The following is a 17139-nucleotide window of genomic DNA, read 5'->3' as shown; positions in this document are numbered from 1 at the left end:
CTTTCTACGTTGCATTAAATATATAAATAAAGTAGTACAGTAGAAAGAACCTTGGATTGGAATGTAAAAATGTGGCATCGTGTCCCAGTCCACTAAGCTTAGTTTCCTCATTTGTAATATATGGTCACTTATATTTGTATCAACAATATGACAGAATCATGTGAAGTGCTTTGAAAATTATAAAGTTCTACTTAAGTGCAAGCTAGTTATAATAGTAGCACAATTGTTGGAAGGGTAGTCAAGACACAGGACTTCCGTGGCTCACTACCTCCAAGAGGTATGTCAGGGTACAATTGTACCTATCTACCATGCATAATATATCAATGTGATAAATTCAGTATCAAAGTCATTTCTGTGGTAGCCCACAAGGGGAGGTTAACTGCTTACCATTGCCAGTTTAGCTCCTTCTCACTGAACATTATTTACACAAAAGATCATCATGACTAGCTAGTCTCCCTCCTTATCAAAGTAAGTAGTAAAAATCAAAGAAACTCTGTGGACTAGAGCAGACAAATGAGTACACAGGGTGAAGGAGCTCTTCCACTGGGAGCAAGATAAGATTTCAGCTCAAAAAAAGATAGAAATGATTTCACTGAGGGGAATCTGCTTTTAGCAGAGCTGCAGCCAACTAAGAGTCAAGGGCCATAATGGGGACTGGCTTCCCCTCATGTCTGCAGCTCCAGGAAGATTCCCAGTCTGTTACTCAAAAGTTTACTTATCCTTTTCAACTACTTCTCTCAAACTCTTTCCCTGAACTGTTCACCTGTCCATCACGGTAAACTCAGTACTCCACTTTTTCTTTCCTAGCTAGAGCAGATGAAAAGCTCCTTTACTCACACGTATTGATTCATCTACTCTAATCTGTTGTTCACCCCCTACTTTGATAAAAAGGTGTATTAACCATTTAGGATGGCCCTTTGTGTAAGCAGCTTTTGATGGAAGGGAGCTAAGCAAGCAATAGCAAATTAAGTGTTACCCTCCCCTAAAGAGTGATTAGGGATTTCCCTTCCATTCTGAATCCCTTATCATACCTTCAAATTGAAGATATTTTTTGTGTGGTAGATAGATATGAGGGGCAGCTAGATGGTACAATGGATAGAGCACTGAACAACAACAAAAAGATAGGTATAATTCTTCCTCTTAGAAAGTAGCAGAAAGACTGGCTAGCCATTAAATCAGCTCAGAAGGGTCCCTCAGGCAATTAGGAGTCATATCTCCTTCCACTCTCATAGCACACAGCATCATAGCCTGTTCCTCAGTAAACTACCCCACCCTGAGAACACAAAGGAAAACGAGGGGCCATTGGGTCTAGCCCCCTCATTTTATATATGAGCAAAGTGAGACACAGAAAATTTAAATGACCTTCCCAAGGTCTCACAGCTAGTGTCTGAGGAAGTAAATGAGATGAATTCTTCCTAATTAAAGTCCTTCCTGGACTAGAGGAAGCTAGATGGTACAGTGAATAGAGTCCTGGAATTGGAGTCAGGAAGACTTGAGTAGAAATCCAGCCTCAGACATTTACTAGCTGTGTTTAGCTGGGCACATTACTTAACCCGTATCTGCTTCAGTTTCCTCATCTGCAAAATTAGGGTAATAATAGCACCTACCTCTCATGATTGATACTTACAGAATGCTTTGTAAACCTTTAAAATGATGTATAAATTATTAACGTCATTATGATTATTATTATTACATGATTTCTAAGGTCTTTTCTACTTCTAAATCCATAAATTTATTATTGTATTTATTATATGATTCTATAATCCCCAAATCACCAACATGCAATGGCAATCAGAATTGGCTCCAACCATCTGTACCTGCCCTTGCTTTCTAGAGACACTGGCGAACTATGAAAGCAAGAGGGTGGAGATGACTGCAAAGAGTGTTTGCTGATAGCCACCACCAGGTTGCCACTGGACCGGTACCCCTTTAAGCAGCACACACTTGCCATGGAGTATCCTTGCCAGTGCCTTCCTTAGAAGATACTTTCTGCTTTCATTTTGATGCATGTTGTAAAACAAATTATCCTCTTCTGATCAGAACTGTTAGCACTTTCACTGAGTCCCCTCTAACAAGCTGGTAGGCAAGGGAAGTTCCCTCTGAGGACGGCAGTTTATTCCTTTCTGCTCCTGTTCATTCTTTTACTGCATTTGACAGTGGAATTCCATCTTCCTGACATATCTCCTGCCTGCACTTGGCTAATAGTTAATATAGCAAAATCTTAGGCAGAGGAGAGAATTACAGGCTCTGGTAAGCACGTAGCAGCATCTGCATTGTTGCTTCTGCAAGGCCACAGTCTTCAGTTTTCAGACAAAAAATGGAAGTTCTGACAGTTAAACTATGCTATCTAAAAAGAACTGAAGTCCAAAGAGCACTGGATACTGATGAAAAATTCCATGCATCCTGTCATCCTGTGCAACTACAATTTCTAGAAGCACTGGAAACTGAAAAAGACCTAGAATTAAAAGAGACCTGAGAATACATCAGAAGTGGTCTGATGCCACATCCTCAGATTCCAGTTCCATGGCTGCCCCTAGGCAATAATTTTCTAGTCAAGGAAGTCTATGGGTAAATACGTTGACTAAACATCTTTCTCTGCTCTGAAATGCAAAATTACGAAATGGAAAGGGCACATTCCTGGGTAAGTATTTCAATACTTTAAGGATCTGTGATTTTCTTACTACGAGTGTTTACTCCACCAGTGAACACTCTTAAAATAAATGGCAAGACTTTGCACAAACCACAAAACCTCTGAGTCTCATTTTCCTCATCTGTAAAATGATGACCTACTTCATACTGGGATGGCTAATAATTGGCTATGTGTAAAAGTGTTAACTAAATATGTCTCTTCTACAAAACACAAATTTATTGAATTTATAAATATATTGTAAATATATCTACATATATTTATGTAATATAAATTTGTATAAATATAATTCTTTATATAAATAAATATATGTATATCTTTTTATATTATATTTATAAACATATTATAAATATATATTTATTTATAAATAAATATATTGAAATATAAACCTATCTTAATTTATCCTCAGGAACTTATCTCAATACTTCAATAACAATAGGTCCCTGATTATCTTGTTGCTGAACCTGTAGAAGATCTTCAGAGTTGCTGTGGTCAAAAGATTTATCACCTTGTGGCCAATATGCTGATGCTCTTTAAACTTAGCTAGCCTACACAATGGACAACATTGATTGCTGGGACGATTCTGGCACTCTGTTAGCGTAGCCCTGAAAAGACCAGGATCAACCACTCACCATGAGGAAGTGTCAGAAAACTCTCACTACAGGGGCAGCTAGGTGGCGCAGTGGATAGAACACCAGCTCTGGAATCAGGAGGATCTGAGTTCAAATCCAGCCTCAGACCAGACATCTGACACTTACCATCTGCATGGCAAGTCACTTAACCCCAATTGCCTCACCCCCCCAAAAAAGTATAAAACTAGGGGCAGCTAGGTAGCACAGTGAATGGAGCGCTGGCCTTGGAGTCAGGAGGACCTGAGTTCAAATCCGGCCTCAGACACTTGACACTTACTAGCTTTGTGATCCTGAGTAAGTCACTTAACCTCATTGCTAGCAAAAAAATAAATAAATAATATTTCCCCCTCCTCATAATTTTTGGTGAATTTTGTGCTTGAAAATGAATGCCCATTTTAAAAGGGATCATAGGATCACAGATTTAATGCTGGAGGGGAACCCAAAGGCCATAAAGTCAAATATCATTGCATAGATGAAGAAACTGAGTCCCAGAAGTTGTTTCATTTGGTTGACACAAGTATCTGAGGTAGTATTTGAACTCGTCTTCCTGACTCCCCCAAGTGCAGTACTTCTCAGGTCATGATAGTCTGACACCAGGGTGACAATTCAGGAATATCAATAGCTACAGGCAAGTCTTAGGATGTATGGCTAGGAAGATTTAGAAAAGAGGAAAGAGTAGCAGGACAGGGAAAACAGTGACCATTTGAGGATAGATGAGAAATGGTGCTATAATGTAAGTTGATGGAAGGTTGAACTTAGAATCCAGAGTCTCTGTGCTCAGATCCCACTTCTGACATTTTACTAGTTATGAGACTGAGTAAGTCACTTACCCTCTATGGGCCTCAGAAAACACTCTAGGACATATCTATTGTGTCAAGATGGGTTATAATCTGTGCTGTTGGTGGGAATTCTCATACTGTTTGCACACAAGAAATTCACATGAAATATTTGTGGTGCTGGGAAAATAATTAGCAATGAAAAGCTTTTTTTATTTAACATGTAACAAAAAATCAGTGAGGATAAAGGAAATAATATATGGTTATGCTTTGAAGAGCTAAAGTTGACATAAAAATTGTAATTGTTATTGTAAAATTTTTTACAACTGGTTGAGACCTTTAAGATATCTCATGAACTCTCATTTTAAATGTGAACAAACTATTCCCCTGAGAAGGAAGGTCAGGTATTACAAGGTCACTCAGTCAGTTTACTGCTGGGCTGAGGCAAGGTCCTGGTTCTTCTGCTCCTCTGCTCAGTGCTCTTTCTACCAGGCTATTATAATTAATGTCAGTAGCAGAGGTTATAGCATTTCCTGGGAAGCTCCTCAAAGTCCTGAGGTTAGCACTCTGAACCCTAAGAAGACTCCCTAAGTGTTATTGGCTTACTGGCTACGTTTAGACCCTTTCAACTTTAACAAAAAAATTGACCAGATTTGAATCTGATTCTACTTCCTATTAGACTGTCACATATAGAAACTTTATGAACAAAATGCTACTTCATTCAATCTAGTCATCTTCTAAGTGTTTACAGATACATTAAAAATAACAAAAATTATGATTTTTAAAGTCATAGATTTGCTATTAATCTGTCTATTGCCACGGATTAGCTGATGTCATCTTTAGCTATGAAACAGCCCCATAGTTCTAATTGCCCAAGTATACATGAAAGATTTTCTACATGTTCATTTGTGTGTTTCCTGTCTAGATGGTACAGAAATTCTATCCTCCACTTCCTTTCAAATGGTGTAAAGAGTGTTCTATAAATGGGGGGAATATAATGATCTTAGTTGATGTTGACGGTGATAATTCTGGTCTGGGCTTAGGAATTTAACCCTAAATTACAGAACATTTTGACATAACTTTGTTCAGTTTAGCTTAGGGGGAGTCATCCATAAAATATGGGATGTTACTGAAAAAGTCCTTATTCAACTTTAAATTTTAATACCTTTTGATTGATATGTGACTGGAGCAAATATGCTCAAACTCTTGCTTGCTTAGGGCCTAAATCTCAAATGCAATTTCCAAAGCCACTCAGCAGCCACAAACAAATGCTTTCAATGAATTAGAACAGATTGAACAGTGTATCATGAAAAACGGCACCTGGGTTAAAGTTTTTTTTCTCTTTAAAGGGAAACAGTATATCATAATAAAACTATGAGTTCTGATTGTAGTTCTGTTTACTGGATTTTTTCCCAGTATTATGTAGCTATTCAAAGCCATTTAAATTGGACAACATTTTTAAAATATCCTATATCAGGACTCCAATTTTACAAAGTCATCCTCCATCTCAGAATCTATTCACTTTCATCCATCTGTGAAAAGTCTACTGAATATCTATCTGGTGCATATATGAGGATCATCCTGAGAGTTAAATCATATGCTATGCCCTCCTTTGAATATCCCCAGATCATCCTCATATTGGGACACCACTGGGACTCAACAGCTGCAACCAGGCATTGCCCCGAGGGAAATGGTGGGCATATCCTGCTCCCCAGCCATGATGGCTAAGGGTAGGTATGCCCCAATAACGGATTATGACTCTTGGAGACAATGGAAGGAAATAATCCCAAGTGCAAGGAGAAATAAGGTTTGTCCTAAGAGAACAAACCTATTTGTGTCCTGACCCAGGAGAGAGCAACATAGTTTGTCACTGATACTATGGATCTTTATTCTGGATTCCTTGCCCCACCCCCAATCCCTGGAGGACAGATGCTCATTTTTGCTCATAACCCAGAGTGCAAAAAAAAGTATACAGATGTAAGCATATAAAAAACATGGGTTGGACTGAATTTGTGATTTCTGGAGAAGGAGAATGTCCTTTACCAATATCAGTTGGCGTTTTCTGAGGCAGTCTTAGAAAGTTGCCCAGATAGACACTGAGGGTTATGGCTTGCTGAGGCTCACAGAGCCAGTGTGTGTTAGAAGTGGGACTTGAATCCAGCTCTTTTTGTCTGAGACTGACTCTCTCAATAAGAAATGGCTAGCAACTGAGTTGTACCATCTTTCACCTTCATCATCTCCATCCTTTTCCTCACTAAATTCTGAAGTATAATATCTTGACAACGAAGAGCTTGTAGCATTATGAACAGGTCTGGGTAAATGATGAGATATAGGAGACCTGACTATATGGGCGATTTTTTTCTTCATGATTAGGAGTCCTTAGAGAACTCTGATGTGGCCCATTGGTGCTATTATGTCCTTTATAACTGCATGTTTTCTTTTTTTAACTGAAGATATGTAAAACATTTTTGCCTAAATTTGTCAGCATAATTCTTTCCTCTAGCTATACAAAAAGGACTTTTCTTTTTTGCAATTTCAGAGTTCCAAGGCATGATGGAGCTGCCTGTGTCAACATCTTTGCCAGTCTTGAAGCCCCAGAAGCCCCAGAAGCCCCAGAAGCCCCAGGCATTTGGACATCCACTTCTTCATGGTAGACACATGCAGACTGATAAAGGGACCTTCTCAGACTTCTTTGCACATGTGTATTTCAGAAGGCACTGCTAGATTCCTGAAAGGATTGACTGAGGATCCTGAGTTCCCTACCAGCCCTTCTGGTGGACTGTGCATCACGCCCCTGCCATGTGTCTCAGGAGCATCCCCTGCTTGCTCCAGAGGCACAACCTTCCTAGGGCCTGTACACTGAATCTCCACGAGGCTTAGAGCATAGCTGGATGGCCCGCTCCAGCAGGAAGACTGTTTTGCTCTGGAGGCATAACCTTCCTGGGGACTCTCCATTACACCTCCATGAGGCTCCAGCCAACCCCATCTGGACCAGCACAGCTGAAGAGTGGATCACCCACCTGCTAACTATACTTGAGTAAGCTATGGTTGGGCCATGTCTGCAGAAGTGGTTTGGCAGAACCAAATGATGTCCCACAGAAGCTGAGCCCAGCAGGGTGTAATAGCAAAGACTGCATATGAGCAGCACTGGATATTAAGTAACAAGTATTAAGTGCCTACTGTGTACCAGGCACTGTGCAAAGAGCAGTTAACTCTGCAAATCTGATGAGTTGAAACCTCAAAGTGATCTGGAGCATTTTTCACCTAGCTGTCAATTGATTAAATTTCTTCTCTTGAAAATTGCTTGTAAGCCCAATTCTGCCATCAGGGAAAAGAATCAGCTCTTTACCAGGTGGTGTGTCTGGCAAGACATAGGAATAGGGGTGGGGAGGTACAGAGGTAGGGAGCTCCTCTAGGATACTTTATCCAAGCCAGTCTATGGCGAGACTTCAGTTCTCTTAGATAATGATGTCTGTGCTCTGGAAGCTTCTTTATTACTATGTACTTTGCTTTAGTAGGGGCTGGAGGAAAGCCTCCTTCAAATTTTAACTTCATCTGCGTATGAAAGGCAGTAATGTGGTTAGAACAGAATGGGAAACAAGGACCTTGACCCTGAGTTTAATTTGTCCCCAGGCCTGATTTTTCCCATTCATCTAACTGGGAGAACTGACTAGTTTAGGATTTGGAAATTGCAGAACACTGAATTTCAGAGCTGTGTAGTAGTTGTTAGGCACATAATCATTACCAGGCTAATAGTTTAGCCTTCAAAATGAATACATCAGTCTTTAAGTATTTAATAAATGCCAAGCACTGTGATAAGTGCTAGGGATATAAGTACAAAAGCAAAGCTAATACCTGCCCCCCAACATTCTGCTAGAGAGAGACATTATATATTAGGGAGGGGTACTTTGGTCCTAAATGTTACTGTGATGGTGACATGAAAATCTGTGAAGTATATTGAGTGCTTATGGTAAGCCGGGTAAAGTTTCTAAAAATGGGGCCCAAGCTCTCCTAGGTGCTCAAAGATTGCCCTAGCTGACTCCAGATGCCAAATCTCTGAGGGAACAAGCCGTAAAAACAGCATGGCAGCACCCACTCTTCCCTAAGACAAAGAGAGCCGAGGATTCATCCGAGTGGAAGCAGAAGGTGGTGGATACCACAGCCAAGTGGTGTCCCACAGGGATTGAGACCAGCAGAGCAACACCTGGCAGCAAAGATTACAAGTCCAACAGAGCATCCTAAGAGCAACATTAATGCCCAGTGATCCATCAGTGGCAGAAAATACAAAAGCAAATAGCAGGGAATTGTGTGATGACAATCCTGCTTCTCTCTGTTCCTCCCATTTCTCCCTCCATCTCCTACTTCTGTGCCTTTACACTGGCTGTCCCTCATGCCTGGAATGCCTTCCCTTCCCCCTCTTGCTTCATACAATCCTCCTCCCTTCCAGTCACAGCTCAAGCCCAGTTTTCTACACAAAGATCTCCCCTGTATGAGGCTAATTCATATTTATTTTGTTTTAATCCAGTGTATATTTAGACATTATAAGATGTTATCTCTACATCTCTCTCCCCTCCCCCCCACCCTTCTTGATATAAGCACTTTAAGAATAGGGCCTGTCCCATGTTTTGTACCTCTGTTCCCTGAGACTAACACAGTGCTTGGCACAAATTAGATAGATAAAACATGCTTGTTTATTGATTGACATCACTAGAAGACTTAAGTAGCTCTGCAATATAGGATCTTTGAGTTGCCCCTCCATTTGTGTGGTCCAGCCAAATGTATCCCTTTTTGCATCTACTTCTACATATTTATTCCCTAGGTGTTTCCATTCTTCCCACTAATGCAGCACATATTTGTTGGATATTATCCAGTGGTGTGCAGGAGCCAGCTTCTATTAGCTGATGAGAGCTGATTGTTACATTTTTGGTGTGATCATTTACACTGGAGAAATAGTAAGCACTACAAATCAGGCCTTGATTTGTTGTTTTGTTGATTGTCTAGACTTAATATAGAGATGGAGAAAATGTTAATAATGTAGATTAAACTTCAAAGTGCGTTGAGCACATATCCACTCCCACCCCCAAGAACTGGTTGTTAAACATTTACCAGCACACCTGAATGTGTTCAAGGTCTATGGGAGAAATACTTTCTTCCTACTTTCCCAACTCAATGATCTCATTAAATGTCTTTGCTTCAAATTCATTGTGTTCCCTGGCTGAAAACTATGGATAAATCTATCAATGGGGGACCGGTAAGCTATGGTTTTGGGAGTGCTATCAATAGAGCACAGAGGGCAGTCAACCACTGGAGGACCTACCTTGAAGGTTTGTAAGAGTTGTCCGCAGGTGCAAGACTTGTGATTTTTCTGGTGAAAGAAAATCGCAGTTTGGAAACTCTCTCCAACAATGAAAACTGACAACTTCTCTGCAATTCTTAGTCTTAGAGAGTTACGAAACGGCAATGAGAAACTGAGGGACAGTCAGATAGTCACAGAGCTAGTCTGTGGCAGAGACAGGGACGTGGTCCCAGGTTTTCCTAACTCCATGCCCAGCCTTCTATCCACTATTCCATGATGCTTATCTTCTTTTCCCTTAGTTACCTGATTTTTTAAAAAAGTGCTGTTTGGAAAAAAAAAAAAAAAGCAAAACCAAGCTGACTTTGTCATGGTTGAACTAAGAGAATAATGAACTTGGATATGAGCAGTCTGAAAACAGGAATTGGAATAGCTCAAGATGTCATCATGAAAGTAGGACTGATAGCTATAGGCCCCAGAGCAGAACAACCAGGAAGTAGCTTAAGTACCATGCAATTCTCATCTGGGGTATTCCCTCATATGGCCAGAATTGAAAACAGGAAAGTGGATGAGATGATTGCTAGACAGTATAGGAAGATAAGAGAACTGAGTGGTGGGAGATCATTAGAAGCTGTCAAATGAATCAGAGAGAGAACATGGAGGTTAAGTGACTTGCCCAAGGTCACATGGTAAGTATGACAGGTGGGATTTGAAACTGGATCCCCCGACACTAAATTCATCAATCTTTCTACAAAAGAATGAGGCTTGATCTCAAGCCAATGGAGCACAGAGATGTAAGAAAGGTTGGAAGGAGGCAAGGAGGAAGATGATGAGGTCATTTAAATCTTTCCATGTTTCCATATATTCATCATATTCATTTCTTACAACACAGTAATATTATTCCATATTTCTGTCCCACAATTTGAATGTTAACATACCCCATTCAATAGCTGGCACAGATGTGGCTCTAATATCAGTACACACTTAGTTCAGGCTCTTTTTGGGGGATGAAATAAGGCATTTGTGAGTGACTGAAATTTAACAAAGGAAGTTTATTTTGCCCAAATGTAGCAAGTATATACAAAAGGATACAGTGTTACTTCAGCTTTGCTAGACTCAGTCTCCCTTGCCTCCTTGCAGAAATATGTCTGATCAGCAAATCTACAGGATAAGGCAACTTGTGTAGTCTTAGACAACCACCATATCCGACAGGCCTGGACTACATGCAGCTGGATTTTTTTTTATGTGTCTTAATCAAAGGACTGCATCAGGGAATCTGAGGCCAATCAGGTTACGTGGGGTATAGGAAGATAGGCTGCACCAGGGAAGCCACTAGGGAAGCTGAGTGAGTATGAAAAAAGTTGTGGGGGTGGGAGGAAACTATGTCAGGGAATCTGGGACCATTAGAAGGAAAACACTTACCACCCCTTGATGGCAAGGTCCTAAGGATCTTCTAAAATACCTTCCCAGTTAAATGCTGATAACTGAATAATTAGATGCTTTAACTGAATAGTCTTCCTGTCATGGGTAGTACTAAGACAGTGAAAGAGAAGAGGGAGAATGGAAAACAAAAACAGAACAAAAATGAAACAAAAAACGTGGAGAGCAAAAGCCAGAAATTTCAGAAGCACCAGACCAAGTCTCAAGTCTTTTACAGAACAGGGAAGTCCTAAGGAAAAAGCAAAACAAAGCAAACAAACAAATATAAATAAATAAATAAAAATGCTGAGTAGAATAAAAGCCAATAATCCTAGGTCTTTCTTTCCCTACTCAGAAAGACCAAAATTCATTTTTTTTTTTACTGGACAGTTCTCCTAACAGGGGCAACACTATGGGAAAAAGGACAAAAACAAAATGAAACAAAAATGTGGAGAAATACAAAAGTCAGAAATCCTGAGTCTTTCCTTCCCCTTCAGTAAAAAGTCACAAAGCCTCACAGCCTGGCCCCATGTGATATATAATACATAAATATGAGATACTGAAAAACATTATTATTGTAGTGACAGTTTTCTAGATTGATAAACTCTAAATAAGTTAATTAAAATCAATAAAGTATAGCATGCTAAGAGATTCCCTCAGGAAAAAGTGGCACACTTCATTATATATACTTCTATCAATCAGTAACCTAAATGAAAAGCTATATATTTTTTAATATACAGAATTCTAAGAATTTCTCAGCTAGGCAGTCATGGCCCTTAGAGTTAATTATGGCTAGTTCTAGAATCCTTGGCAAGAGGAAAGAAATTAAGAAATAAGACCTAATACCAAAATCTGAAGAGCCAAAAACTTCTTTAAACAGCCAAGAAATTGCAAATGTCAGTTATCTATAACTCAGTCAGAATATGTTTTTAGAGTGTCAGGACTGATCTCTGAATCAGAGACTGGGAAAGAAATACCTATTTGGGTAAGTTACAAGTGAAAATTATCATTCTGTGTCCTTTAAGGCATGGGTTCCTACACAAATTACTCTTTTAACCTACTCTTTATAAATCTCTGGAGAAGGGGAATATTTGGAGTAAATTCCAATTTTGGCCTCATGACATATATGTCTTATGACACAACTATTTGATGCCCCCTTCCAAGTAACTATACTGATATGTACTTATATAAATACACACAAACTTTTAGGTTTAGAAAAATATTTCATGTTTGCACATTTAAATAGTAAAAATTTTAATATGGAAATATGTTAATGTTTTAAAATATAACATTTATAGAAACATTTGCATTGCAAATAAAATAAAAAAGGTAAGTATCAGGAGGTAAAAGAAAGGACAAGGATATTACACACACAAAAAAAACTTTTTTCAAATGCTTATATCAAATTGTTTTTGTTTGTTTTTATTTTAGCTCATGCTCTAGGTTTCCAATTAAAACACTAATACTTTCTCATAAATTTCTGAGATTAGCTGTTCCTTCCACTGGAGAATTTCTTGTCAGCATTGTCAAGTACATTTGAAATTTACACTCTTTGTAGATGGGCTTTTGCTGTTCAACCACTTCAGCAGGAGAAAATGCTTAATAAAGTCATTTTCTGTATGGGGATTTCTCACAAGGCTATCTAATCTGACTTTACTTGGGCTATGCCCTCCTGACCCCTCAGCCCACTTAAATTCAATATACAAGGTTGCTGCAGAAAACAATTCAGAGATTTTGGCTCAGGGAACAAATGGTTGATTCTTCAGCATTGAAACTTGTCATGGGTTATGACTGAAGTAAGAATGAAGAATCTCTGTGTGTTTTTCAAAGTCCAGGGCAGTCTCAAGTTCTTTCTGCTCTGTGAAGCATGTGTTTTTTGTGGGGCAAAGCCTCTTGCCTTTGTCTCAACGCAGGGAAGAAACAAACCATTAAATTACAGCAGTTCATCTTAGCTTCACGATAAGCTATCAGTTTGAGATGCTCCAAAAGCATCTTCCAGGATGCCTTTTCAATATGTGCAAAACAATCCAGAAGTTGCCCCACATTCCTGGAGAACTTTTCTTCATCCTGACAACACATCTCCAGTCATATTCAAAGACATTATAGCAATGACTTCTAACACCGACTCATAAAGTCTGTTCAGTGTCAAGAGAAATGCGAGTTCTCTTACTTCATCTTTAAAGACACCTCTCGTTACATTTATATCTAGATACTGCAGCCTTGCTATCCTTACCAAATGCTTCTTGAAGTCTGATCCTGACTGCTGCGGAACCACATAATTGGCCTAGGCCTACTCCCCACAAGCCTCTCTTTTCAATTTTCATAACGCATTTATTCAACAAGAGGAGCACCATCAATCCTACATTCTCCTCCTCCATAATCTTTTGAATATGTACCCCAAATAGTTTCTTGGTTCTCAATCAGCATTTAGGAGAATTCTTCCACTGCTTCCAAAGTGACACTTTCACATAAATAATTCCTCTGGGCTCCAGTTGGAGAGTTTGCTTATGTAACGCTGTTACTCTAACTAAGTGAGAAAATAACTGTTCCATGACAACACAGACAATTTTTCCTTGCAGTTGATTCCTGACTGAAGACATCCAACTATAAGTGTTCTAGATTTTCAATGTCTATAGAAGGTATGGTCCATGCAGGTAAAGGGTATCCCATTTGTAAGTAATACTGTTAGTTTGCTCATGGAAGCTATTGTAATGGTACAAAAGATATCCTTTGACTCCATTCTCAGTGATTTTAAATCCTCAGCTCCACAGGGATGCACACCCAGGGTTCCAGATATATATCGTGAACATTTGAGTTGATCAGAAAAGTTGTAATGTCTAAAGGCACTGATGTCTATTTTACTTTAGTTATAACTATTTGGAAATATTCCCTTGCCTTTCAAATAAGGGACTGTATGTGAACTGTTTCTATGACCAGAGGTTCCTTTGACATTTAGCTTTTTGATAAGTCGTGCCAACTTTTTTGTGGTTTTTAAGCTGATTTTATCTAGAAAAGGCCAATTGATTGAGTCAGTTTTTCTCCATAGGGTTAGGACCTGGAAGAGATAATTTGGCTACACTTAATTCAAACTTACTTGTAGCAATTAGTATTCTAGGGCCTATACTTGATTTTAACTCCTCTACCAGTTAGCCATCTTGAGGCCTTCCTCCAGACTGCTGCTTATATGGCTATAGACACTCCGTAGAACACATGGAATCTACCTGAGTAATTTCAGTTAAATATTTCTATATTCGGAAGAATCTGTTTTGGACGAGTAATTTCCAGGTGAAATTTTGCAAGTACCCAAATTAACAGAATTCGACTCTCCCAAATATCAATAGTAGATTAAAAAATGGTCACCACGATCTTTGCAGGGCTTTGAACCACACAGATGTCTAGCCATTTGCTTCCAAATCCTGAAGAGACCCTCCTGAGCACCTTTGCCCCTGCATAAGGACTCAGAGAAGCCAATGTCCCTGGCCAAGGAGCTGTCAAGAGCCCTTCCAGGTGGTTTCATGACAGTGGAACACTCAGCTACACAAAGTAATTGACCCACTATCACCTCTTCAGGAGTTTGGTGAAGGACTTCAAGCTCTCTACATTCTTGCTGGCAAATACAGACATTAGGAGAGAGAGAAGAGGAAGAGGATAATGTGGAAGAAAAGAAAAAGGAGTAGTCACATGATGACTGGATCCTACTCTTTCCAAATGCCTGGTGCAGGGACTCCTGCTGCAACAGGTTCTTCACAGCATAAATGGGCAAATAATAGGCCTCCTGCCTATCTCAGAGCAAACTCAGTCCAGTAGTTTCTTCTTCCTGCTTTCCTTCTTCCTCTTCCTTCTCTTCCTCTCCATTGCTATCTGAACTGGGCCACCAGGACAGAAGGGAACCATGGCTGTTGCCAGGAGGCAGTGCCCCAGGATCCAAGGTGACTCTCCCACCTGCTTCCTGACTTCCCAGCTCCTCACATATTTCCTCTCCTAATCTTTTCTTTCCTGGCTCTTTCTGTCTGCAAATATGCTCAGGTCTCTCTATTCTTGACCCCCTTTAACACTTCTAGCTATCATCTCATTTTTTCTCTCCTTATCTCTAAATTTTTTTAAGAAAGAAAGTTTATATTTATTGTTTAGACTTTATTCCCACACACTCTCCTTAGCCCTTTCAATGTGATTTCTGCTGAAGACACCACTGAATCCACTTTCTCAAAAGTTACCTGTGACTTGATTTCTTAATCCACTGGCCCTCATAAAGTTTGCATCCTGCCTGGTTTCTTTGCAGCATTGGACACTTTTGACCACCCCACCCTCACCTTTTTGGATACTCTATCCTCCCTCCACTTCAAAAATAAACCTTTCTTCTAGTTCTCCCAACTGTCTGATATTTCATCTTATTTACTGGCTCTTCCTTCTTTTTTCAACCCTTTAATGTTAGTGTTCCCTAAGGTTCTGTGTGTGGCTCTCTTCTCTTTCAATACTCTAAAACCTGACCATCCATTTTTGTTAACACTTCCAAGCAAATTACTCCCCAAACTCTGTCTCTAACAATGACCCTCTCCTGAGCCCTAGGCCCACTTCTCTAACAACCCACAAGACAATTCCATCTGAATGTCCTACTGGCATCTCAATCTCAACATGTCAAAAACCATAGCAATTGTCTTTTCTCATAAACCTACTCCAACTTCTGAATTATTTTTAGTGGAACCACCATTCACCCAGGATCCCATGTTTGACTGTTCCTCTCCCTCACTTCACCTATTATCAAACACAGTAAATTCCAAAACTGAAACATTCGCTATATACATTTCTCTCTACTATGGCTCTCTTAGTACAATCCCTGATTTGTCTGGACAATTGAAACAGCTTTCCAACTGAAAAAAATACAAAGTCTTCTCCTTTGTCTCCTCTTTATAATTCTCCTTCATACCACAGACTAATCTTTCTTATTTATATATATATATGGTCAAGTTATACGTCTGCTCAAAAATCTTCAACAACTTCTATTACTTCTTGAGTAAAACTCAAAGTTCTTTTTGTAGCATCCAAGACACCCCCCTACCATTCTAACATTCTGTTTATATTGGTACCTTCTATACTTATAATGCTTTATCCACCCTAAACTACAATGTTTCTCAAAAATTCACTGTATTTTCCTACCCCAATTCCAGTTTTATTCCTAGAATGTCTTTCCTCTTCCCCCCTTTACCTGTGGAATTCCTACCTACCTTGTTAGACTCAACTAGCCATCACCAACACGCTATGTTTTCCATGGATCCTTCCCAGAACTCCTGTTAATAATATCCTGTTCACTCACAGAGAACACATAGCCCTTTGGTTTTTCATTTCCTCAATACACTTTTTTTTTTTTGGTGAGGCATTTGGGGTTAAGTGACTTGCTCAGGGTCACACAGCTAGTTAAGTGTTAAGTGTCTGAGGCTGGATTTGAATTCAGGTCTTCCTGACTCCAAGGCCAGAGCTCTATTCACTGCGCCATCGAGCTGCCCCTCCTCAATACACTTTTCATGAATTATAGTCAGACTTGTATATTTTGAGAGATAGTGTGATGTAACCAATAAAGTCAGGAATACCTACTTGTACGACAATGCGGAGTTCACTTCTCAGTGTGCCCAAGCAAATTGTGAATCTAAAATTTATAGAGGAGCTGATGATCAATACTTGGGAGGGAGTTTCCACAACAGAAGTACCCCAATTCTGATGGAATCACAGATTTTTGACTCCTGCTTCTGTTTCTCCCTTCCCCTTCATCAAGAAAAAAAAAAAGTTGAGTCACCTTAACCCCGCGGCCAGCGTAGTATCTCCCCAGTCCCTTACAGTCTGTGGCCGCAAGCCTCCTGCAGAGATGTGGTTCAAAATTCTGCGGGGACTGGCCGTTATGGGCGTATGTTTAACGATCCCGGGAATTAGCACCAATCTCATCCAGAAGTACAGCAATGGGGGTAAGGAAAAAAGAATTGTCCGTAATCGATACCAGTGGAATCTATTGGAGAGGGACAGGAGTATCTCTGGTTTGATCGTTATTATGAGGCTAAGGGGTTGGAGAACATAACCAAAGACGCATAAGTGACTGCTTGATGCCCATCTTCATGACTGCTCATCTATGAGATGTTGTCTGATGCCCATTAAAAATAAAACAACTAAAAAAAAAAAGCTTGTTTTCTCATAGCTGACTATAAATGTTGTGAAGAAAGTGACTGTGTTTTACCTAGACTTGTATCTTCTCCAGTTCTTGGCATAGTATTCTGTACACAGTAGGGTTTTGATAAATGTTTGTCAAATGGGATATTTGCTTATTTGTTGATGGCAGCCAAAAGATGGGAGGGGACCCTTTATCTATTTTAATTATTTATTCACAAA

At 39.6% G+C, this 17139-nt stretch overlaps 3 pseudogenes; 2 read left to right on the top strand and 1 right to left on the bottom strand.

The window, feature by feature from the left end:
* The window catches only part of LOC114046508, a 180672-nt pseudogene extending 172375 nt beyond the window's left edge, over positions 1-8297 (top strand).
* A 4248-nt stretch (positions 8298-12545) lies between these two features.
* Positions 12546-16258, bottom strand: LOC114046507 (annotated as a pseudogene).
* Positions 16259-16624: 366 nt separating this feature from the next.
* LOC114046506 lies at positions 16625-16845 on the top strand (annotated as a pseudogene).
* Positions 16846-17139: the final 294 nt, after the last annotated feature.

Source organism: Vombatus ursinus, unplaced genomic scaffold, assembly GCF_900497805.2.
Source record: "Vombatus ursinus unplaced genomic scaffold, bare-nosed wombat genome assembly UNPS02014784.1, whole genome shotgun sequence".
In the NCBI taxonomy this organism is placed as follows: domain Eukaryota; kingdom Metazoa; phylum Chordata; class Mammalia; order Diprotodontia; family Vombatidae; genus Vombatus; species Vombatus ursinus.
The sequence above is the reverse complement of the archived record's forward strand: the minus strand, read 5'-3'. Positions and strand labels throughout refer to the sequence as shown.